Source organism: Mus musculus, chromosome 15, assembly GCF_000001635.26.
Source record: "Mus musculus strain C57BL/6J chromosome 15, GRCm38.p6 C57BL/6J".
NCBI lineage: Eukaryota > Metazoa > Chordata > Mammalia > Rodentia > Muridae > Mus > Mus musculus.
The window spans coordinates 59,269,920-59,295,663 of NC_000081.6; the positions used below are offsets into that span (position 1 = coordinate 59,269,920).

The 25,744-nt window shown below is 46.7% G+C and overlaps 1 long non-coding RNA gene across 3 annotated transcripts in view; it reads left to right on the forward strand.

Annotated features, from left to right (window-relative positions):
- Positions 1-22,032, forward strand: part of Gm36617 — a 45,745-nt gene extending 23,713 nt beyond the window's left edge. Inside the window, exons 1-3 of one of the 3 annotated variants that reach the window (XR_875369.2) lie at positions 5,325-5,556; positions 17,601-18,651; positions 21,662-22,032. This is a non-coding gene — a long non-coding RNA (predicted gene, 36617). Of the gene's footprint in view, positions 1-5,324; positions 5,557-17,600; positions 18,652-21,661 lie in introns of those variants that run through there. The other 2 variants (XR_875368.3, XR_875370.3) reach the window with 2 other exon arrangements.
- Positions 22,033-25,744: the final 3,712 nt, after the last annotated feature.

A 25,744-nucleotide genomic window follows, 5' to 3' on the forward strand; every position in this document is an offset into this window, starting at 1 on the left:
ACCTCACCAGACAGCTTTCCAAACCTGGGAGACAAGCAGTTGTGTAGATGGGGATAGCCCATGTTCTGCAAGTTCTAGGGTCGGGCATATTAGGAGTTTGAAAGTGAAATCACAGGATACCTAATTGTGGTGGACTTGCTTGCCTGAGCACTGCAGTCCGGTTCTCAGGGGAGATTTCTCTGGTGCTCTGTTTCTGGAAGCCTCCTTGGGCCAGGCACCCTAAGGTGAGGAAGTGAGGGAAGGCTGGCTAACGCCCCCCCCCCTCCTCCATGCTAATTTGTCTATCTGGTCATGTAGAGGTTGCTGGCCTCCACCCTCTCTGGTTTCCCACCAGGACGGCCGGCCGGTATTTTCACCGTAGCTTTCATCCTTTCCCGTCAGACCCAGTGCCTCTAGCTCATGAGTGTTGTTCTACACTCAGGGTGTGGTGGGGGCGCTCACTACCCAGATCTGAGGGAGGAGGCCAGCAGAAAGAAAACTTGTTTGGCAGAGGGAAGGAGCAAGAGAACTGATTCCCTTTGCTGGAGTCCTGGCGACTGGCATTAAATCTGAGCCGGAGAGAAGGCAGGTCTCACTCAGACTGCTCTGGTCTGAGGGAACTCTTGTCTCAGGGCACTTGGCAAGCAGTGGCCTGGGGCCTAGCAAATCCTATTGTTAAAACATTTTCATTGGCATTTCCGCCCCCAGGTGTACTAGGCCTCCTAGGCCCCAGCAAGTATTTTCTGCCACCTCGGTGGCCATATTCCCTCAGGACCATGTTGCTGCCATTTTTTCCCTTGCACTTCGTGTTCATGTGGTCCTGATTAACTGTCCTTCCTGACTAAGAGATGACAGACTGATACCAGGCTGGTCAGAGAGCACCTTATTCTGGGCAGAATCGCCGACTCAAGAGGTGAGCTGGTGTTGTGAACCAGGCCAATCAGAAACTTCCCAAAGACTTTATGTATAGCTGCTGATGGGGCTACTCTGTCTTCCACAAGAGTCAGGAAAGAGTTCCCTACATGGAGGGATACTGGCGGCAACTGCCTGAATTCTGAGGCTTGAACTCATGAGGCAGCCCAGCCAAGAGAGGAGTCCTGACACCATGATTTGAGTCCTTCCAGGAGACTCTAAATAATAAATTAATAATAATAATAATAATAATAATAATAATAATAGCAAAATCTCCATTTGTCCTCTGGTCTTGCCTGGGTGTTGTTACCCAGAATCCTTTGCAAGACTATCGGTAATAAAAAGAGCATGTCAAAGGTATTCCCTTCCCACCCCAAGCCTTAAAGGACTGACGTCCCCAGTTGTGCTTTCAACTGAGATATGGGGGCCAAGACGAGCAGGAAGATGGCTTGGGCACAAACCATGCTAAACTGGATCTTGTCCATGGGTATGTGCACATGAAATGGACTGGAAGCAAATGTTTTGAAAGTCTCCTAGGGTTCCGGTTATTGAGGACACTAACCGTGAGTCTGACCTGACAAAGTGCTGGACCTTTAGAGAGCTGCCTGTGCTCCCCGCCTATACTGGAAGGAAGAGGCTTAAAAAAAATTACCAGTTGTAGACGCCAAAAAGAACATCACCTTCATTGCATCATTGCATCCTAAAAGACAGCCATGGGAGGCCTCCCTATAAAGCAGTCAAAACTGCGGCATGTGTTAACCAAGAGACTCGTCTGCTGACAGAGAAAAAAATAAAACATTTTCTGTTCTTGCCCAGCAGAACTTGCAAGTCATTGCTGAGGACCAGTGGTTGATAGGCGTGGCATTTCCTTTGACCTGTTCTCTGATTCCTGCTCCCCAGTTCCTCTACTGGCTAGCATGTATTGGGTATGAGGGAGCTTGGGGGTGTGGCTGTGTGTTAGGACTGTGAGCTTTTCCATGGCTGCTCTGGCCCTGACCCTAGCCCTGACCCGAAGGCTTGAAGAGAATCAGATTTGGGACCGGACTGCACTGCAGTGAGAACATGAGCTATCTGTGGGAGTAGGTGGGTCCGTGGATACATGGCGCTCCAAGGAGTGAACAGTGGCCAACACTGTTAGACGCCTTCAATGTTGTCTATTCCCTTTAGACTGAAAAGACACCTAGATTTTTGTCTAGGCAGGAGGCAGCCTTTTACCAGCCTCCTTTTCTGCTAGAGGTGACCAGATTCTCCTCTAAATGAGATGTGATCAAAGTGAGCCCAAGGTGGCTTTCACAAGAGGCAGCACCTATTTCTGTGTCCTCCTGTGGGGTTGAGATGTGCATGCCCGCCATGTTGGATAGTACAATCTGAGGCTAGCCATCCTAAATTAACTCAGCCATTTGGCCAGTGTCAAAGCTTTTGAAACTATAAACCCAGCAGTCTTGAGTGAATATGCATGTATATTTGCTTCTCTGAAGGGACTTTTGCTAATTCAGTAAATTCTAGTTGGGAGTCCATAGCAAGCATCGCCTATTAAAAAAAAAATATATGACAGCAATCCAGGAAAGCAAAAACCTATCAAATAAAAGAGCAAAAATTTGAAAAGCACAAAGAATTTTAAAGTCTCTCATTTTAAAATGCTGTTAGCAAAGCAAGTGTCACCCGGCTTTCCAGTCCAGTTGCAAAACAGGCTGAGGTCTAGACAACATTTTTGGTTTGTCTTCTCCTTCAGTAAGGTTCCTGATAGGATTAGTCAGTGATAAAGGATGCTATCAGAAACACGGGGCTATGGCTAAACACATCCACAGTGTGACCTTCAACCCCACCCCATTTCTCCTAAACTACGTTCCCCTCTGAAAATGCTATTTTGAGGGCTAAGGCAGCAACATTATTTCTATTGTTTCTAAATAGCAGCTCATTTCTGTTGTGCCCATCATCTAGTCTGGCTTTGGCACACTCTCACCATTTCAGGAACAGTGTATGCCAATGACCCATGTACTTGGTTTTAAACTGTTGCTCGTAAATTGACCCCTTTGGGCAAGCCACAGGGCAACAAATTCTTCATGGCACAGGAAGAGGAGGGGGGAAATGGCAGTCCTTACATTCGGAAGTCTTGCCCTCTGGTTTATGGAGTCATTTGTTCCCAGACATTTTGTAATCAACGTGGCAATCTGTGTCTGTGTCGCCTGCCACTTGAGGTGTTTAGAGCCTACAAAAGATTGCTGTATTAGTGGTACAATGTTAATTATCTGTATATCTGAGAGCTTGATTACAAATCTGTAATGAATGTTTAAATGTCTGGGAGAATTGAATGTTGCAGTTTTGTGTTTTGGTGGATTTGGTGGGTAAATAGTAAGTCATCAGAAATGTTCAGTGATGCAGAGTCAATGAAATTTTATTTTTTTAAGGGAATAATGGGCCTGGGTCATCAAATGAAAGATGGGTGGAAGTGGAGTCTTTTGCCTGAACAGCTTCTTAGACATTAATGCCTCTCCTAGCAAACTGGTATAAGGACAGCCGATTGACTCCTGTGGGTCCTAGTTGCCTTGACCATAAAAGTAAAGCTGGGCTTAATCTTGGTAAAGACTCATCCACCTTTACGATACTGGATTAACACGAAGTTTCAGGAAACTTTTGCTTTCATTTCCATCCCATTTTTAGCACTCGAGTATATTAACAAGTCACCCAGATGAATAGGAAGTCGCACCGTCCAGACCCGCTCACCCCTCCAGCTTGCCTCTCTTTCCTTTACAGGATGGCAGCTGCCTCCGTATAAACAGATTGGCACCTTTTAGTTTAAGGCACTTGTCTGATTGGTTAAGTCTTCCACTTAATCAAAACTCGGTCTTGTGAGATTTTGTTTCAGGATCCTAGCCTGCATTCCCTCTAGAACTAAGGAGAGGGACCTAGCTTCCCACATATATCTCCAGAGAGGCTCAATTTAGGAGCCAACTCTGCATCCTTCTCCATCAGAACAACCCCACACAGGTCCTGGGAATTTTTTTTTTTTTTTTTTTTTTTTTTTATCCAGGATCCCAGCCTGCACAGCCTCCTGCACCAAATATGTCTTCCCCTGCTTAGGCCAGACTACTTCATATGGGAGACCCTCTACCAGGTTTGTGTTGCTTCCAACCTTGGTCAGAGAAGCATCTTATTGTAGTGGGTAGGAGTTAATGCTTTGGGGGTTAACCCCTTATTACTATCTTATAACAAACTTATTACTGTTCAGATTGCTGACAATCAGCAACTGTGTGTGATCAGCTGCAGATGGGGTATCTATATTCATGTCCCATTCCCAAACTCAGGAGCGGAGATGGGACAGAAGCACAGGAGAAATGTAAAATGCTATACTGTAGACATGACTGTTGCATATATGAACTTAACTGCAGCTCTGGTTACCTTGTGCACAGGACTTGCATAAGATCAAGCCAGCGAAAAATTCCAGGGTGGAGAAGGGAGGGCCTCTGCAGATGCCACCCAAGGGGCTTTGGGCAGTCGATGGCTGCCAGAGAAAGCAGAGACAATTTTCTTTCCGTGGTAAGGCCACAGGTAGATTCCCCATGACCCAACGCCCAAGTGCATACAGACAGCACAAATTTGATGCAATAGGTTAAGAAAAATAAACCAAATATTTTAAAAGGACACGAAGTTGGGTGGGAGATGTGATGGGGGTGGTCCTGCAGGGGTTGGGGGGGGGGAGAGTAAGGGTGGAGATGATTGAGATACATGGTATACATGTACGAAATTTTCAAAGGATTTTTTAAGAAATGAAAAGTCTTTTAGATCATTTCTAGCTTCAGCTCATTGGCTGCTGCCAATAAATTTTCTGTATTTATATCTCCATGCCAAAGATAGAACCTTAAGGCTCCTTAATTGGTGGGAAAGACATTTTCTATCAAATGATCACCAAGGGTGAATGTGGGAAGCCCCCAATCCCACTCACAGAGTGGCTTCCCTTTCTCACAACCGCCCTTGTTTTACAACTGAAGGAACTAAAGTTCAGAGAGGGCAAATGATTCCAGATTATACAGCTGGTCCTTCCTGCACATGAGAAAGACTCAAACCCAAGTTACCCGACTTCAAACCTCGGTGCTTTTTAAGATAATGAGCCCCTGTAGTATCATCTTTACAGTCACGAGGTTTGGCACCAAAGTTTCTTCCCAGTTCATCACAGTCTCTTTGTGGGTCTCCAGAATAAGACATCCTAAGGCTGACTGGTCCTATTTGCTCCTCTCTGCTATATTAGCCCAGGGAGACTGGAACGGGGAAAAAGGTGGGTTCAATTTAAATGTCTTAGTAAAATAAGCCAAGAGAAACTCCAGAGTGCTTCTGACTTTTTTTTGTCCCTCTGCCTATGCCCAGTGTTGAGTCCTTAGGTCTGCTGCACCGTGAGGGAGTGCCAACCACTAACTGCCAACTGTTAACTGTTAACTGCCCAGGGCTGCTAAGCATGATGTCAGGCCTGATCATGTGACTTGTTCTGGCCAATGGGGTGTGAGGCAGCCAGCAACTGGTTCTTACAATTCTTTCCACTGTTGTTTTTTTTCCCCCTGTCTATTCCACAAGACCATCTAGACAAGATGCTGCTGGCCATGCCAGGCCCCACAGCATGAAAGATGTCAACCTGAGCTGAAGCCACTTCGAGGGATGTGTCAATAAACCAAGGTGTGCTGTGAGCCCCTGAGCTTGTAAGCCCACCATTTGTTGTCACAGCAGAATTTAACCTGTGCCAACACGGCCTAACACTCATTTCTTTGTCTTATAAATATTTTTCTCAGCTCTTATTGGGCACCAGGCTCTTTGGGAACAGATGCTATATCTTCCAAAGCTAGACCAGAAGTCCAGGCAGACAATGATGAAGGATTTTAGAAGGATACTATAGAAACCAAATGGAGTCCAGACTGGTTGGACTGGGTCACATGTCAATACAAGTTGGATGGGTGTCACTCTGTACTATCGTTATTCCCTCTGCTCTACAAGAAATAGTGCAGAACACGGCTGCATTTGGCATTTCTTGGGGGTCACACTTTGGGGCCTGGAGTGGTCCTGGGGGACAAAGATAGTATCTTAAACCTTTTGTATCCTAACATTCAACCAGTACTTCCTAAAACATCTGAGTCAACAACTCACACTGACACTCAGTAGTAAGGGTCAGTTTCGTGGTTCAGAGGGGTTTATTATTATTATTATTACTGTTATTATTGTTTTTTTTAAAAGTGCTTGCTGCCAAGTTTGACAGACCCAGAGTTCAATCTCAGGACCCACATGATGGAAAGAGCAGATAGACCCTGCAAGTTGTCCTCTGACTTGCACGTGTGTGCCGTGTGTTGTGACGCGAAAACTAAGTAAATGTCATTAAAAACCTTTTAAAAGGAAACACACGGACGAGGAGATGGCTTGGGGGCTATATAAGCACATGCCGCTGCTGCTCTTCCAGAAGACTCATAATCAGTTCCCAGCATCCATGTCAGGGGCTCACGGCTGCCTGGAACCCCAGCTCCAGAGGATCTGACACTCTGTTCTGGTTGTGCTCACACCATGAATGTGCACAGGCACAAGTGTGCATGATTGAAAAAATATTCTAAGGAACACAATACAAGAGGGGAAGATGGAGAGATGGAAGGGAAGGAGACAGAGGAAGACAGGGAGAGGAAGAGAGAGAGGGAGGTGGGGAACAGAGCCCTGTCTGGCCATATGGATGCCTTAAACGTCAGCCCTCATAGGCACCATGCCCTGGGCGTGGAGGGAGAAAGCCTCTTAGGACTCTTAGCCCAGGTAGTCCCCAAGAAGCCTTGAGTGCTTCTTCTGTCATATCCCGTGGTCCATGCATCTAGACTTGGGTCAGGAGTATAGCAGAGTAGCCATGAGTGCAGGAAAGCTGAGAAAGACCTTGACGGTGTCTCCCTTACACTTGGCAGTGTCTCCCCACATGGCACTGACACCAGAATGAACTCAGAAGATAAAGTGCCCTTCAGGAACTGTCCTACATTGAGCTGCTATAAAGAGGTGGTCTCATTCTCGTGACAGTCGGGAAAGGCGGGCTGGTGCAGAGGGGACCCGTTGCAGGAACTTCTCCCCTCGCTTACAAGGCATGCCAGCATGTCAGTGAATAGCCTGATTATCGTGGTTGATCTCCAGAAACCGCTGGGCCCCCGCATAGAGGCAGATGCAGCTCATTGAGACTCTCCCTCAGCTCTGGCAAGAGATGTTGACATCTCCAGATATGATATGGAAAATGCTACCTGAAGCTGTCATGAGATGTTGTCACTTGTTATATCCCCAAAGTACTCTAGAGTCACTGTCAACCTTCAACCCATGGCTGACGGATCCCATATCACCACGAGAATGTCTCTGCTGCTCTCTGGTGACATGGAAGTGGGTATCCATCCCATCTCCTTTCATCCCACCCCAAATGACCAAGTATCAGCCATTTCCTTCTCCTCCAGATTCTTGTTCCAAGTCATAGGCTACAACCATTGCCCCTACCCAGGGGTGCTGTCGCCAGAGTAGATAGAAAACAATGTGACTGCACATATAAATGTTAACTATGCTCCGTAGGGGAGACACTGTGGCTTAAAACTCACATTGTGACCCTCAGACTTGGGCTGGTGAGATGGCTCAGTAGGAAGGGCAGGTGCTGCCAAGCTTGACAACTTGAGTTGGATTCCCAAGACCCACATGGTGGAAGGAGAGAACCAGTTTCCACAAGTTGTTCTTTGACCCTCACATGTATGCTGTTAAACACACACACACACACACACACACACACACACACACATATACATATAGACACATCACAAATACTTGTAATAATTTAAAAAAAAAAGCCCTCAGACTCTGTTTTTATTTTTTGAGGTGGTTCCATTTGTAGTCATACGAGGATCTGACACTCTGTTCTGGCTGTGCTCACACCATGAATGTGCACAGGCACAAGTGTGCATGATTGAAAAAAAAATTCTAAGGAACACAATACAAGAGGGGAAGATGGAGAGATGGAAGGGAAGGAGACAGAGGAAGACAGGGAGAGGAAGAGAGAGAGGGAGGTGGGGAACAGAGTCCCCTCTGGTCCTCTCACGGGCTGTCTCTTCCCAGTCTGCGTTTTGAACAGGCCAGACTCCCTCCCTTGGGCCGCATGTGGATGCTTTCCTCTGCTCAGCAGATGACTAAGTGGCGTCTTTGGGGGAAGCATCTTTCCTCCAGAAGCCAACTGGGCGGCTGAGGGTGGCATGTCACAAATGTCATGAAGGATGGCAAAGGGAAGCAAGGAGTGCACCCGTTCAAGCCTCTTCATGTCAAGCTTGTTCAACTTAAATTTCCAGTGACTTCATTGGAAATTTTAAATCGTGGGATTTCTCCCACACCGTGCCCTTAGGAAACAAACACAAACAGGCAAGTCTCACAAGGGGGACCCATGTAGTTTGTTTCTGCCTGAACATTTGCAAGGGATATTAGTCTCAGAAACATGGGAGACACCTGAACATGTATGTTCAGTGTGTCCAGCTTTCTGGAGACAGGAGGGAAGGAAAATGAAAGTACAGACAGGTTCCCTGTGGGCCAGCTTTGACCTCAGCAGTTCTGACGCATTAGCCAGTGTTTACCTTCCAGTCCGTCCCGGCTACAGCTCCTTCAAAGTCACCCCTTGATTGGTGATGAGGATATGGAGATGCACAGGTGTTGCATGGCTTGTCTGAGTGACAAGCTTGCCCGGCAGTTGCAAGATGAACATCGTGCTCAGTAAAAGAATCATGCAGACCCATGATTCTCGAACTGAACTCTTACACAAAAGAAAAACAAAACCTAGAGAAGGGTTGTGTCCTATTTTATAGATGGAAAAAAAAATGGGACTTTTTATTTAATAAGTGACTTAGCAAATGTTGTTAAATCAGGGTGTCTCTGCAGGTGAGACGTGGATATGTCAACCCTCCCAGCCACCTAGGACCCAGCCACCCTGTGTGTGGAAGGAAGAAGCCTTGGGGAACAGGTCTCGGCCCAGGCAACCAACCAACAAAGAGACTCAGACTGATCCTATGGACAAAATGTTAGGGGTGACAAGTGTCACATTGCAGGCTTATAGTAGGGAGTAGAATAGAATGGATCTGCACAGTGAGTGAGGAAAGACACTGTCCTGTCTCCTCACAGATGGCTGCCTTCTGGCTCCAGGGCTCTGGCCAGCAGCCCTGTGCTATGGCCATGACCTACTTTTCGTTCAGCCGGTTATAGCCGTATGGCCTATTTCTTTCCTGCAGAATTATTTCCTAACGCTGGCTGGGTATGACTTGCTGAGCACAGCATTTATACACTTGGATGTGAAGAAAGAAAAAAACCCCTTTAAACTGGCAGAATCACATTCTGGAGCCGGGAAAAATTAAGATCAGAGTCTCAGATGGTTCTCTGCTTGCTTTCACATTGGTTTCCATTCTACAACTGCCCCAAGTTTTGTGTGTGTGTGTGTGTGTTTTAAAGGCTGTGGGTTGCTGTACCAAGTGCTTCCCTAACTAATACCTATTAGAATACAGTCTTTCCCAAGCTTGCTTTGCACAGTGGCATCTTAACTTGCTCATAAAATCCCACTGCCCGCAGAGGGCCCTGCTTGCGGGATCCGAGGGAAGAGAGTGAGAGTGGTGGTAAGTGACGTTAAGGTGGTAATTAGGCAAGGTAATTAGACCCTGTTGAAAGAGCTGAGCTGCAAAGTGCATGGTGATAAAGGGGCTGCCTAGACAACTAAATGGGTGTAATTAGATACAAAAGCGCCCATTCTCTCTTCCTTTCTGCTTCTCAAGACTTTCCGATTCTCAAGTCCAAACCTGCAGGTCCTCCCCTCACCCCCCCCCTGCGCCCCAGAGACCTGGGGAGTGTTCTGTCCCTCAGCTAGCAACCTCCCCCTAGTCTGAGCCTTAGAGTTCCTTATCCTTTTCTCTACCTTATTGCCACACTCCCAAAACAGAGCTGCAAACTCTAAGGATTCTCAGAGCATACGGATTTCAAAATCAGCCAGCCTGGAAGTCAAAAAGCTTATACACTCCTGCGGGGCCGGGAGCTCTTAGTTCCCGACTCTCCTTGGAAATTGATCGGATGCTCCATCGGCTCTGGAAATGGGGCTCCACCCACTGTGGGTTTTGACTCCTGCCCCAGATGATCTTTTCAACACACAAATTGGAACGCATCATTCTTTTGCTCAAACACCCCCCCCCCCGGGGGGCTTCCCAGTGTACACACAGTGGCCCCAGGCTCTTTCCCTGACGTCAGTGTCCTCAGTGATCTGACCTCTTCGGCTGCCTCATTCTCCCTCTCCACGCCATGATGCCGTGAACCTGCTTTGGTCTGACTCCCCTGTTAAGTTTCCAGCCTATCTGCGTCTCCGCACTCCGGACATTTGCACTGGCCAGTCCTGAGGGTCTCAGCTGAAATGTCACCTCCCCACGGAGTCTTCTTGCTTCACCTTTGCCAGCTGTTCTGTCTCCTTGGTGCTTTTGTTTACTTCAGACCACTAAACCACAACCGGAACTACTTATTGTTTGTCTCTTGTTCTCCGCCTCCCAGCAGGCTGCAGACTCGCTTGAGAGTAAATGGTCTTTTTCACTGTTAAAGGGATACATCTGGAGTCCTTCAAACAATGGCAGCTGAAACAGCAGCAACAGCAACAACAACAACACATTACTATTTCTTCTGTACCTATATTGGGCAGCCACGTTAATTTTTCAACGCCTGTCAGTTTGCCTCCGATTTCAGCAATTACCCCCGATCCAGGCCTTCGCATTACTTTCTTGGGTTTATACTTGCTACTTTTTTTTTTTTTTCTATCACAAACACCGGGACCAAAAGTAACTCGGGGGAGAAAGGCTTTATATCACCTTGAGGGGCTATCACCAAGGGAAGGCAGGTGTTAAAGCAAAAACCTGGAGGCGGGAACTGAAGCACGGAGGGGTGCTTACTGGTTTGCTCCCTGTGGTTTACTCAGCTTGCTTTCTTTTTTGTTTTGTGTTTTTGGTTTGTTTGTTTGTTTCCAGACAGGGTTTCTCTGTATAGCCCTGGCTGTCCTGGAACTCACTTTGTAGACCAGGCTGGCCTCGAACTCAGAAAGAAATCCACCTGCCTCTGCCTTCCGAGTGCTGGGATTAAAGGTGTGTGTGCTCCACCACATCAGGCTTCAGCCTGCTTTCTTATGCCACCCGCGACCACAGGATGGCACCACTCACAGTGGAATGGGCCCTCTAAGGCAATCATCAGTAAAATGTTCCGTAGACCTGCCTACAGGGCAATCTGATGTTGGTCATTCCACACCGGGAGTGAGGTTTCTTCTTTCTGGATGACTCCTGCTTCTGTCTAGCCACCCCACAACACACATGGACATGAGTCATTCACTCACTAGTATCTATGAGGAGTCCATAAGCCCAGCTCAGAAGGGCGCTTTCACCAAATCTAACACCAAGTTTCTAACTGAATGGGAAAGCAGGCGAACAACTCAGTAAGGTGGTCCCCCGACACTGTAGTAGAGAACTACTGTATGCCCCAAGGGATGGAGAGGGTAGAGATGGTGATGGCAGAGGTGGAGAGGGTGGGGTGGAGGAGGTGTAGGGGTGAAAAAGTAGAGGATGGAGAGGCTATGGGTGTAGGGGGTAAGAATGGAGAGTGTAGGGTTTGAAAAAGTAAGGATGGATAGTTTAGAAATGGAGAGGATAGGGTAGAGAGGATGCAGATGGAGAGGATGCAGATGGAGAGGATGCAGATGGAGAGGACAGGTGAAGAGGGTAAGGGTGGTTAGGGTGGGGGTGATGAGTGTAGGAATTGAGAAAGTGGGGGTGTCCAGGGTAGGGTTAAAGAAGGTAAGCATGGCATGTAGGGAAAGAGAAGGTGGAAGTGAAGAAAGGTTGGGATGCTAAGGTGGAGAGGGTAGGGGTGGAGAGTGTATTTTTGGAAAGGTCAGGCATCTCCATGCCGCTAAAGGTTCTGGCCAAACTTCCCATAAATGGCTCTCGAGCAACTGTCTCCAGGAGTTCCCAAGTAGATAAGCAGTGTCCGAGGGGAGTCTCAGATGGATGAGGTCGTTCAGATCCACGAGCTAAAGAGCTATGCCGGCGAGTTTGCACTGAGGTACAGCTTGTGAGCCAGGGAGGCGAGGCAGGCATTTCAGAGATGCGTCTGTGGGAACTGAGTCCCTGCTTCATCCGTCTCTAAGGAGCTAAGTGACCTTGTTTCCTCTTCTCTGGCTGGCTGGTAGGTACTTAACGAAAACCAAACTCTCCATACTTTGAAATTTTCCACGAGCATCCAGGCCCTCCACCCACCGCCCCACCCACTCCATATGAGCACCAGTGCACTGGATAGTCACATTTTTCCTAGCAAAGCAAGTGTTCTGAAAAAAAATTGCAATTAGTGGGAAATCTTGGCTCTGATATGGTCATAACTTTGAAAGGAACTGAGACTATAAATAGGAAATCATAGGTTAGCACCATGTCTTATATTATTAATCATCACGCCCAGGTCAGACTACACACCCCAAGGTGATGTTACCGTCAGGCCAGAGACCCTTTGTTCCATTTTTTTCTAATAGTGTCTACCACTTTCTAATTGTAAGACATCCGTCTGCAGCAGTGCTTTTCAAGATTCCTAATGCTGCGGCCCTCCAATTCAGTTCCTCAGGTTGTGATGTCCCCAACCATAAAATTACTGTCTGCTACTTAATTAATTTTGCTACTGTAATGAACCACAATCGCATACTATATGAATCATAGTATCTGTGTTTTCTGATGGTCTTCAGTGACCCCCGCTGAAGGATCTTTTGACCCCCCCAGGGGTCCGGGTCCACAGGTTGAGAACTTCTGATCTACAGCATGGCAGGCACTCTGCCTCTGGCCTGATACACAGACACCCTCCGAGGTTACTGTATCCACGCCAACAGACAGAACGATGCATTGTGAGAGAGATGAGGCTTAGATGAGTGCAAGAGTTTTACCTGAGGGGCTGGAAATATTCTGAATCAGTAACGTGCTTGCCACCCACGCGTGAGGACCTGGCTCTGGATGCTTAGCACTTACCGAATCCAGGCCCAGCGATGCACCGCGTGTGCACTGCCACATGGAAGTGGAGTCAGGGGATCCTTGGAACTTACTGGCTGGCCAATCAAGGGGCTCCAGAGTTAGTGAGAGACCCTATCTCAAAAATTACAGTGAAGAGCCAGTTGAGAAAGACACCTGACACTGACCTCTGACCCCCCACATGCACACAGCCACGTGTGCACACACTCATAAGCATACACATCATCTCAAATACACATGCACAGAGAGACACATGGACACACACATAAGCATACACACAGACACACAAACACATGGACCCATACTTGCACACGTCCATTTGTGCACACAGTCACTGAAACATAGATATCCCCTCATAAACGTGCACACATACACACGTGTGTGCACATGCATGCTACTGAGGCTGCTTAGGGATCATAGTTGTGGAGGAGCTCTGAGTCCATCTTTTCAGGAAATGGACTAACTGGACAGTTGGTGAGGCCTCAGCAGAACCATGGTAGAAAGCTACTCTCCCATGGCTCAGGGCTGAGGTGGGGTTGGGACTGGATGAGGACACTGGAGAAGAGTCAACATGGAAAATGCAAAAACTCTTTTTGGATGGGCAAAGCTGCCAGCATCTATAATACACCCGCCCCCATACCTAGTGTAGAAGTTCAACAAGAAATAAGAGAGACTGACATGTCCGTAGCATAGCTTCTTGCCTGCTCACAAGGAACACGGCATAGCTTGGGTGTAGCATGCTCAGAGCAGGTGCCCTCACCTGGCTGATGACGAGCTGAGGTTCTACACCAGGACAGGGAAGATGCTGAGAACGGAAGCAGCATCTCACTAGCTCTGTTCTTGACTCGGGAGTGACAGCTGCATGTTACTGCCCTGACACAACTCTGAATCCGTTAAACAGAGGTGGTTCGTTGAGTCGGCATTAGTCTATCCAACAGAGTGGTCCTAGAATGGACTCCTCTGAGGTTGATGCGGGAAGGGCCACTCTGAAGGCCTCTCAGAAACCTTGGAGGTGTGCAGGGGAAGACAGCTAGGAGGAGTTTAGTATTTCCTGGGAGGCAGAGGCAAACCCTGAGCAGGAAGTCTACCAAAAAGGGTCAGCCAAACAGAGCCTGAGTAGTTTCTGATTGCCCAGGATTGTCTCCTGGGTAATTCCATAACTACCCTCTTGTACACATCTGGCTACTGTCCCTCTGTCTCTGCATGTCTGGGTAAAGATGGCACAGCAGGCACAGATGTTCAGGTCTGATGATCAGGATAAAGTGGGAGGAGAGAACCAAAGAGTATGGGCATACGCACATACACATACATACACACACCCTGGTATTTAAAAGTCACTGTAGCTGGGCAGTGGTGGCACATGTCTTTGATCCCAGCACTTGGGAGGCAGAGGCAGAAGGGTTTCTGAGTTCGAGGCCAGCCTGGTCTACAAAGTTGAGCTCCAGGACAGCCAGGGCTACACAGAGAAAAAACCAATAAATAAATAAATGTCACTGTAAACAAGATTTCAATGAATATACTTTAACAATAACCTAGACATGCTACATAAACATTTGTGGAATCTTAACATACTGCATAGTCAGCTCTGGACACTAAAGTGTAGACTACTTATTGTGGTGGATGCAAAATGCTGTAGAACATCATGAGGGGGAATTAATTCAAAGGAAACGGCTCCAATTAAGAAATTAGCTGAAGGTTCATTGCAGTGCTATTTTCAGTAGCAACATATCTTACATTTAATGCCCAGCAATAGAGGCGATGTTACACAAATCGTTTCCAACCAACTCCATGTGGTATTACGCTTGTTGCAACGGGTTGTTCCTGCCAAAACTCAGCTAAAATTTAGTTGCTACTGTAACTGTGTTGGAAGGCTGGATCAATTCTCCCAGGAAACAATTATCCTGAAACTGGACTACTAGGACGTACATGGCTCAGGCTCTGCCGTGGTTGCACACACCTTTAATCCCAGCAGTGGGCAGCAGGTAGATCTCTGAGTTTGTGGCCAGCTTGCTCTGCAGAGCAAATTCCAGGGAAGCCAGGGGTACACAAAGAAACCCTGCCTCAATTAACCAAATAAGCAAATGAATAAATACTTAAATAAATACATAAATAAATGTGCATTCATGGCTCCCTTTGAGTGGATGAATGAATGAACGAACGAACGAACGAATGAATGAGAAGAAAGTGCGTGGTTCCTTTTGCCTTCTCTTATATGTGTGTCCACTCACTGCTACTGCTTGTCCACCAAACCATGCCACCTGCGGTGTTTGAGCACAGCATGGCGCTCTCACCAGACATATCCACTCAATCTTGTAACTTCCTGGCTTCTAGTTAAAGGAACCTCTTTTCAAAACAGAACTGCCAAGTCTCAAGTGTCCTGTGAAAGCGAAAAGGAAATGACCTTAGACAATACGTTGTATTTGGTACTCACAGTGTATAACCACATGTATAGATTAAATTGGTTCAAAGACCATACGGTTACATTGAGCGCAGAAACGATGGAAAGTGATTGGACTTCTCGATGTCAGCACTGCTGGGATTTCTTATTACAGTGCGTGCATGGGTTTACACATGACTCAGCACATATGTGGAAAATCGAGAATAACTCTTGGGAGTGGGGTCTCTCCTACCACTGTGTGGGCCCTGTGAGGTTGTGTGACAGCGAACACCTTTGCCTGCTGTTTCAGATTAGATGACCGTTACTGTGGGACAAGGGTTATTCTGTACTATCAGGACATTCAGTAGCAGCAGTGATCTCTACGATTTGATGTCAGGTGTCACCTCCAGCCCCATCTCCCCTAGTCACCGCCAAATCTTCCCGAGAGAGAGAGAGAGAGAGAGAGAGAGAGAGAGAGAGAGAGAGAGAGAGACAGAGAGAGAGAGAGAGAGAGAAAGATATTCACTTTTAGTTGACAGTGACTGGTGTAACACAATATTCCACGTGAGCTTAACCAGATCTATTTGAAAACTTTGTGTGTTGACCGGAGGTATGGCTCCGCTGTAGAGTGCTTGTGTAGCGTGCGTGAAGCGCCATCTTCAGCCTCCATCTTCTCCTCCCCACAAGCCTACCTGGAAGTGAATATAATATTGCACAAAAACAAGAAAGTAGCTGTGGTAGCTGAAGTCTGTGTGGTAAAGTCTGAGAGGTAGCTTATGTTTTCTGATATTTTAGCAGTAAAAGCAGTCCAATGTGAAAGCACCTTGAGTAAAAATGTGCTTTTTTTAAAATAAGAGTCAGGGCAATTTATTATCCTAGAGACACTAGCTCCATCGGACAGACTAATGGTCATAATTTCCTTGATCCCTCTCGATTTCCTAACACTCCGCCAGGAAGCCCTGCCTCGCTGTATGTGTCCCCACATGGGTGTATCAAAATCACCAACTCCACTTACAACATGCCTCCCAGGACTCTCTCTGCCACTTCTGATACTCCTTTAACACCAGCAAAGGTTGAGCTCAAGCTCAGAATCCAGGCCTTCCCAGAAAAAATCCCACAGCAGGAGGTCCGCAGCCTGTCTGGATAGTGTGAAGCATAGCTGTACCGGATGGCTTTGTGTGTCAACTAGAACACAAAGCTAGAGAGAAAGGAGAGGAACTCTTGGCTGAGGAAACGCCTCCATGAGATCCTGCTGTCAGACATTTTCTCAACTATTGATGAGTGTGGGAGGAGGGCCCAGCCCATGGTGCCATCCCTGGGCTAGAGGTCCTGGGTTCTGTAAGAAAGCAAGCTGAGCAAGCCACAAGAAGCAAGCCAGTAAGCAGCACCCCTCCATGGCCTCTGCATCAGCTCCAGGCTCCAGGTTCTAGCCCTGGTTGAGTTGCTGTCCTGACTTCCTCCAATGAGGGACTATGAGCTGCGAGTGTAGCCTAATATAAACCTCTTCATTCCAATTTGACTTTTGGCCATGGTGTTTGGTCGCTGCAATTGAAATCCTAAGAAAAATGTCTGAGGCTCAAACGGCTTTGACGGTGAGTTCTCCACAGCAAAACCCACTGTGAGCCTTCGTTGACTTTGGCCAGCTGTCTACCTGTACCTGGGAAACAACTTTAACCTGCTCTCATATCCGTCTGACCTCTTGGTTTTTAATGCTGGAAGCTGATGAATGACTGGGAAAGAGTCATCCCTCCCTTTCTGCCCACCAATGCATGAACAGTTTTGAAATCCCCTCACCCCCATTACATTCTGGCAGATGCTCTTGGGTCCCTTGGTACCTCTGCAAGGCCAGCTACAGATTGAGTGCCTTGGGGCTAGGGAGATGGCTCAGTCCATAATGTGCTTTCCGTGAGAGTAATGAGGACCTGGCTTTGCACCCCCAGTCCCCATGTGAAAAGCTGGGCCGGGTAGCATGTATCTGTGATCCTAGCACTGGGGAGGTAGAGACTGGAGAGTCACTACCCAGTTAGCCTTGCTGAACTGGTGAGCTCCAGGGCCAGGGGAAGGCCTGTCTCAAGTTTGGGCAGTGGACGGGGGTGGGCCCCTGTGCTGGTCTAAATGAGAAATGACCCTGTTGTCTTCCACATTTGAATAAATGATACCCAATTAATGGTGCCGTTTGGGAGGTTTAGGAAGTGTGGCCCTGTCAGAGGAAGTATGTCATGGATGGTGGCTTTGGGAGTTTAAAGACTCAAACCATTTAAGAGTTTGCTCTCTCTGCTTCCTTATGGCTCTTCAAGATGTGAGCTTCCTGCTCCTGCCACCAGGCCTGCCTGCTGCTGTGACTCCCAGTCAGGATGCATTCTTATTCTTCTGGAACTGTAAGCGCAAGTAAACATTTCTATTAGTGGTCTTGGTTCTGATGTTTGATCTCAGCACTAGAAAAGTAACACAACACTTGGCATTGACCTTTGGCCTTCATGGAAGGACACACGCACACATACACACACGCAAAAGAGAAGGTGGGAACTTATGATGGGTGTCACTTTATTGTACTTGTAAAAACAAACTGGTGACAAGCCTTTCGGGCCTGGACTCTACACACTGATGCAGTGGCTGTGTCGCCTAGGACACTGATAAACTTTGGGGTTCAAGCAAACATCTCTGAACTCCAGAAATCCCATCACCTTGTGATACATACCAGAAGGGACCTATGTTCGTTGTTGAAATGAAGGCATCATGAGGTTGGAGTTATTGTTTTCAGCAGAAACCAGTAAAATCTGACCTGGGGTCATGATGCTGAAGAAGACTGACCAATTATGGCAAATAAAATTTTCTGTGTGGCCACGCTTGTTTGAGCAAACTACTTCTGTAGTGTGTGTGTTTGAAAAAGCCTAAGGGGAACAGGCGAGCTCACTGTGTTTCACCTGAGCATTTCCTGAGCACTAAGGGGCCGATGCCACAGCGGTTATTATTTGTCACACTGTAAGACTTACAAAGGAGCTCACTGGGAGTGCATATGACATGCAGAACAATGACTACTAAGTCACAAACTGCTCCTAGAACCTTCATGATGCCGCTTTTCAAAGCCAGACCTGGGATTTCTGTCACAAGGAGAGGACATCCAGTGAATGGCTTCAAACAGCTTTGATGTCCTCTCAGATGAAACTGATTTCTTCTTTCTCCATGAAGAGAGAAGAAACTGCATACATGCACTCAGCACAGAGCCTCCGGAGAGGCAGTTTTGGATTCCGTGAATACAGTAATACCTAGGAAGCAAAGACCCAGGCAGGGAATAGGGTGCTTGCCTGGCATATGTGATGTTCTGAGTTCAGTCTTCCACATCTAAAGGTGAGGAGGGGCAGAACACTCCTTCATGGAGCTGACATTCTAGGGAAAATGGAACAACGGGCTAGGGAGGTGGGTCAGTGAGTCAGGTGCTGGCCATGCGATCATGAGGCCTGAGTTCAGATCCATAGAGACAGTGGGAAAACAGGGCATGGCCTTGTGTTTTTAGGCCTGTGACCCTGACACGGGTGAGTGTCTTAGTCAGGGTTTGTATTCCTGCACAAAACATCATGACCAAGAAGCACTTGGGGAGGAAAGGGTTTATTCAGCTTACACTTCCACATTGCTGTTCATCACCAAAGGAAGTCAGGACTGGAACTCAAGCAGGAGCTGATGGAGAGGCCATGGAGGGATGTTCCTTACTGGTTTGTTTCCCCTGGCTTGCTCAGCCTGCTCTTATAGAACCAAGACTACCAGCCCAGAGATGCCACCACCCACAATGGGCCCTCCCACCCTTGATCGCTAATTGAGAAAATGCCTTACAGCTGGGTCTCATAGAGGCCTTTCCTCAAGTGCTGGGCTGTGGGTGTAGGGGAAAGGGGGGAAGGGAGAGAGCCCGAGTCCGGCCTGAGTTCCTGTGTTCTGGACAGGCAGACACGGGAGGACTGCTGGACGCTTTCCACTTGGCCCTGGGTGGGCATCTGACTGTGTGAAGCCACTGACCCCACATGGCAGGGGGTGGACAAGGGGCAGCCCCCGTACCAGGTTCTCAGTCTCTGGCATCCCATCCTGGATATGGCAGAGGAGCTAAGAACAGAATAGGGGTCCTGGGGATACAGAAAGAGAGCAGAGGGAGAGAGGTTTCCACGCAGGTTAGAGTCCTTAGTCTGGTCCATGGCTGGAGCACAGGAAGGCCTTCTGACAGGAGATTAGGCACGACTCGTTAGGAGAAAGCCTATCCCATCGTCCAAGCACAGCGGGCCTTGATGAGCAGAGACAGTCTATGGTTTTAGAGCTTTATTGTAGAAAGGCAGGGGGAAAGAGAGAAGGTAGAAAGAGGGAGAGACCGGCCATGGCCAAGAGGAGAGAAGGGGGAAAAGGAGAGAGAGAGAAGAAAGGCTAGAGAGTACAAAAGAGAGAGGAAGAGAGTGAGGAGGGGCTAAATAGCCCCTCTTATAGTGGGCTGTTATCTTGCTGTTGCTAGGTAACTGGGAGGAGTCTAGACTGAAGGTCAGAAGCTTGGGACGTTGTGTACATGACTGAAAGCCATGAGCCTCTCCTGTGGGGGCTGTGGGGACAGTAACTTTGACAGGAGCCAGGGTCCAGGAGACATGAGGGAACACCTACTGTCCCATGTAGGTGGGAATTACCATCCATCATGTTCTACCGGGGTTCCACCTCCCAACTCGACTGGAGACCAAGCTGTCTGTGCATAGCCCATTGCCCCACACACTCAAGGGAGGCTCCTTTCTCTGTGATAATTCCAACTTGTGTCAAGTTGGTATTACAAGACCAGCCAGTAAAGTGATTGGAGGCAAACAGCCAGCTCATCTTGCCAATCCAACAGAGAGAATGAGTGACCCAGGAAAACACGCTGGGCTCTAGATACTGACTTGTGATCTTCACACAGGTTCATATTCACAGCAAGTATATCCTCACACATATGCATAGCACACATGTACTCAGACAGACAGACAGACACACACACACAACTAATCTAAGATGCAATGTCAGATAGTAGGTGGCTGGAGTGTAATTTTTAGGCAAGATAGTAATGAAAGGAAAATGGAGCCAACGGTTCCTCCCTCTCAGAGTTATGTTTAAAAATGTAAAGTTCTTCACCTTCAGCCAAAGCCTTGTCCACCCCAGACCCACTTCCTGCACTATCTCCCCTAGGAAGAACCCTTTGACTGAGCTCCAAGCCCTCAACATGCCGGAGGACTTCAGGCAATATGTTTTCCAAGGATGCCATTAGTATCTTGTAGCCAAATCTGACTTTTGAACAGCAGAAACTAAATATCACCCAAATCTGTCCCTTTGTGGTCACCTCTCTGTGATAAGTTAGGCATGGTATATCTCAGGTGAAGTGAGGCCAAATGCGAACTTTATAAACACATGGAAACTTGAATGGGCCTCAGAGCCTTGCTGTTGATAAGCCTGGACTATGTCTCATAAAGACTGTTGGAATAGGGTGGGTATCCTTTTCTTAAGACTCGTCCAGATTGCACAGTGAGGAACCCTGGCCAGACTCTAGGCACCATTGGTGCTGGTCATTTCTGAAACATGCAAAAGCAACTATATTGCACTTCTGAGGGGTATTCCTATTTCTGTTCCTTTCTTAGTTTTCTAGTGCTACTGTGACAAAACGCCACAGGAGGGGGCCAGGTTAGTGGTGCATGCCTTTATTTTTTTTTCTTTCCAATTTTTTTATTAGGTATTTACTTCATTTATGTTTCAAATGCTATCCCGAAAAAATAGTCTTGCTCCTCCCACATCCTCCACCATAACCTGGGTGTGAAGTGAGGTTAACCTGGGTGTGACATGAGGTTGGGGCTGACCAAGGCAAATGGACTCCTAGGAGGTGAGGTCAATTTTGTGAGTGGTTGATTATAAGGGGAAAGGACACTCTCAGTGCCCACCTCTCCCAGGTCTGTGTATAAAGACCTGACTTTGTGTAGAGACCTGTATGGTACCAAGAGTTAGAATTTTCCTGCACATCATCAGGACTGTCCAGTCTTGGTCTTTTGACATCTGGCAGGAGATTGGCATGTAGTGGATGGGTGCTAGGTTGAGAACATTTGAGACTAATAAATTTATTAGAAAATTTAACCTTCTCCTCTGCCCTCTAAACCTCTCTCTCCCCTCCCTCCCTCCTTCTCTCCTTTCGCCCCTCTCATTCTTGCACACGTTTTTTCTCTCCCAATACATATAATACACACTTCACATAATTACATAATTGTAGTTATATAATGTGACTCACATTAGAGAGTATCTGTGGCCATAATCCTCTATTACTTCCAGGTTTGTCTGAGTTACATAGCATTTACACAATATTGCTTTTGTTTTTTTCTAGTGTTTGTAGACCATGAGATTAAGCAGTCAGCTTGCTCTGCAACACTGCTTTCATTTTGTTGCCATCTTACAAACAGCTGCCTCTGGAGCCACCTGCTGACACAGTGTAGAATCCTTTGCAGCTAAGATCACTAAGCAAAGCGGCTCTCCAAGCAAACAGGAGAGAAGCTCAAGATTAGACTCTGCTCCATGGACTTCCCACAGCCAAGCAGTTAAATCATCCTGAAAATCTCACTGGTCATGTGAATACTCGGATCCAGTAAATGGGGTAGCCATGTGAGGTCCTCTAAAACTCAGGGACCTTTGATTGAAACTACTGTTGACGTGGTTTTGAGCAAGGAATAAATACTGATCATGGCTTGCCACCATCTATATCTGCCATATCTTATACCCAACATGTAAATGCTGGTATTTATTCCACATGCAACAAATAAGGAATATAGATTCGGAATCTGTCTCAATTCTCCCATAACAGAATACTAGCAATACATCAAATTTGCCATAGTCCACTTTGCCCACTTAGTGATTTGTTTCAAGAACTTTCCACCTGGGGACAGAACTTTTTCACATGAATGTCTGAAGAGTTTTCTGTAGAAGCTGAATTGCTATAGCAAAGGGGGAAAAAAGTTGGGATTTTGGTAAGAAAATGTGTTTTGTTCCTTCCCGCACTGTGGGCCCCCCCCCCCCGCCCCGCCCAAGGTCTGGCCAAAACTGCATGTGGTTGTGCTTTTCAAATCTCTGTTTATCTGAGGATAGAAATTGTCCCAGAGTTTCAGCATTATTTGCAGAACAATAGAGAATAGAGAATAATTCTCTGTTCGTGCTTTTTTATTAAATTGTTCTCCTAGTTGTATTCCAGACACTAGTTTAAACCCCTTGTCTGTGTTTTGTTTCTAAGCCAGCTAGTGGTTTGCTCTTTAACCTTATTCATACTCTGGCTATTTTTCCTATGCTAGAAAACAATTTTTTTATTTGTAGTGCTTTAGTCCCTTTAGAAAGCTCTGACTCAATATATATTTCCTTCCTTCCTTCCTTCCTCTTTCTTTCTTTCTTTCTTTCTTTCTTTCTTTCTTTCTTTCTTTCTTCCTTTCTTCCTCTCTAAGACAGTATCTTGGTGACCTTGATGACTTCAAACTCATAATCCTCCTGCCTCTACCTCCTGAATATTTGGATGGCAGACCTGCCTTATCTGGCATCAATGGGAGAGGAGGCTCTTGGTCGTATGGAGGCTCGATGCCCCAGTGTAGGATTGAAGGTGTCATGCAAAGGATTTGAGGTTTGGCATTATGAAGCAAGCCTATGAGAGGCTATTGGTGAAGCCCAGTTGCAGCAGAAGACCCTAGCATAGTGGAGATGCCAGTATAATGGGATGATCACTAAGAACAGCAGCAGTAGTGGAGTGGATCAACCTGAGCTTAGAGTGCTACAGAGGGCAGAGCTGGAGAAGTGAAGCAAGCCCTTTGGAGGAGCTCAGAAGATCATGTGTGGATCCCAAACACTGAAACAAGAAGCTGTAACATTGAAGTTACATTGAAGATGCCAGAGTCGTGGGCTATCTGCTGAGGAAAGCTGCTAACGGAGTGGAACCAGCCTGGGAGAAAGAAGTTGGTTGCAGTCAACAAAAATGGAAAAAAAGAGTTGGAGATCTGAAGACCGCTTTGACATCAGACGTGGAGATGCAGAGTTTGGAGTTGCCCAGCTGGTTTCCTATCTTTTGCTTTGGGGATTAAGTGATTGGATGAATCTCAGACAGGACCTTGAACTTTGGGCTTTTAACAGTTGAGACTGCTATAGACTATAGGGGCTTTGTAAGTTAGAATCAATGTATTTTTATTATGCTATGTTTAGGTATGAGCCCCAAAGACTCATGTTTGAACAAGCCAGGGAGTGGAATGTGATGGTTTGTATATGCTCTGCCCAGGGACTTTCACCATTAGAAGGTGTGACCCTGTTGGAATAGGTGTGTCACTGTGGGCATGGGCTTTAAGACCCTCATCCTAGCTGCCTGGAAACCAGTATTCTGCTAGCAGCTGTCAGGTGAAGATGTAGAACTCTCAGCTCCTACTGCACCATGCCTGTCCGGATGCTGCCATGTTTCTGCCTTGATGATAGTGGACTGAACCTCTGAACCTGTAAGCCAGCCCCAATTAAATGTTATCCTTACAAGAGTTGCATTGGGGGCTAGTGAGATGGCTCAGTGGTTAAGAGCACCGACTGCTCTTCCAGAGCTCCTGAGTTCAAATCCCAGCAACCACATGGTGGCTCACAACCATCTGTAACGAGATCTGATTCCTTCTTCTGGGGTGTCTGAAGACAGCTTCAGTGTACTTACATATTATAAATAAATAAATCTTTAAAAAAAAAAAAGGAGTTGCATTGGTCATGGTGTTTGTTCTCAGCAGTAAAACCTTAACTAAGACACCTATGAACCACAACAACCAGTGTGGCAAGATTACCATAGGAGTACAGTAGTGGCCTACATGACCTTGGTATAATCTCAAAAAACTGTTTTAAAATGTACAAAGTAACAATGTAACAGCTCTCTAATTGGACTTTAGACTCACTCAGCAGAAGGGAAATCACACCAGGTACTGGAAACCTAGCCAACTACCCAAAGTAGTGACGTCATGGATCTTGGAGGAACACCTACAGTTGCTACTGTACTGACACATTCTGTGAATTAGGTTTGCTGCAGACCTTTTTTGGTCCCTGTCTGCAGAGGATGAGTCTCTGGTTGCAGGTAGACAAGGAGTTGGCAAATGAATGACAAACAGAAGCAACACAAGAGATTGTGTATAATATGAATGTAAAAGTCGAGCATCAAACTTTTTATACAGAAGAGTAACAAGAAACCAGGCAAACACATCCTCTCTAAGTTACAGTGACACAATACAAAAGAAATGTATATATCAAAAGATGGCAGGGACCAGGCCTTGTTTACCACTAAGAAGGGAGCCAGGTATAATGCTAGTCTATTGTTAAATCCACCACCAGGGGTTCTTAGTAAATGCCTGATTATGCTGTTTCTTTGGGCCTAGTGAAGAAACCTGTCTCTGGATTCCCTAACTCTTTCATGGTAAACTCACCTATTCACTAGGCCATTGCGAATTCCCTTGTCTGGGTAAGACTGGCTATTGTCCCAAGTAAACACTCTGCAAACCGGCCCTGATCTATTTTGGCTCTGTTCTTTGTAATGCCTAATTAGTTTCACTGTCTCTATTAGAAGTAAATTTGAATGTTACTGAATAGGTAACCTTCTTACTGAATTCCAAGTTTGTCGCTTCAAGGGTTTTCTGGAATGTTGGAACACTGGGGAAGGCTTAGCTATGTCAGAATTTAATCTTTAAAGGCACTTATAATAAAATACTAAAAGAGAGCACGTGTAAAAAGAGAGCACGTGGATCCATACACCAGACTAACGCAGGGCTAAGGTATGAGTATATGGGTTATAAGAATGCCTGGTTCCAGGAGGTTGAGTTTCCTTGAAACTCCTTGCCTTGTGAGAGCTTCCAGGCCTCTTGGCCTACCAAGCAGACTTCACTGGAGTGTGCGTAGCATAGGTTTAAAACTTGTATTGTGTTAATTGGATTCCTAAAATTGCAGGAGAATCCTTATGAAAGATGCTGAGGGTCCTTGACCCCCAGTTGGTTCTGATTGGTAAATAAAGTGGCCAGCAGCCAATGGTTGGTCAGGGAGACAGAGGTGGGACTTTAGGATTTGTGGACAAAGGGACAGAGAGAAGAAAAAAGAATTGTGGCTGGGCAGTAGTGGCACGAGCCTTTAATCCCAGCACTCGGGAGGCAGAGGCAGGTGGATTTCTGAGTTTGAGGCCAGCCTGGTCTACACAGTGAGCTCCAGGACAGCCAGGGCTATACAGAGAAACCCTGTCTCGAAAACACCCCCCCCAAAAATGTACAAAGTGGTTTTGCTCTTTTCTAAGAATTTGAGTAATTATCACCTTTATCTATTAAAAGATTATCATGGCAGCCAGGCGTGGTGGTGCACGCCTTTAATCCCAGCACTCAGGAGGCAGAGGCAGGCGGATTTCTGAGTCAAGACCAGCCTGGTCTACAGAGTTCCAGGA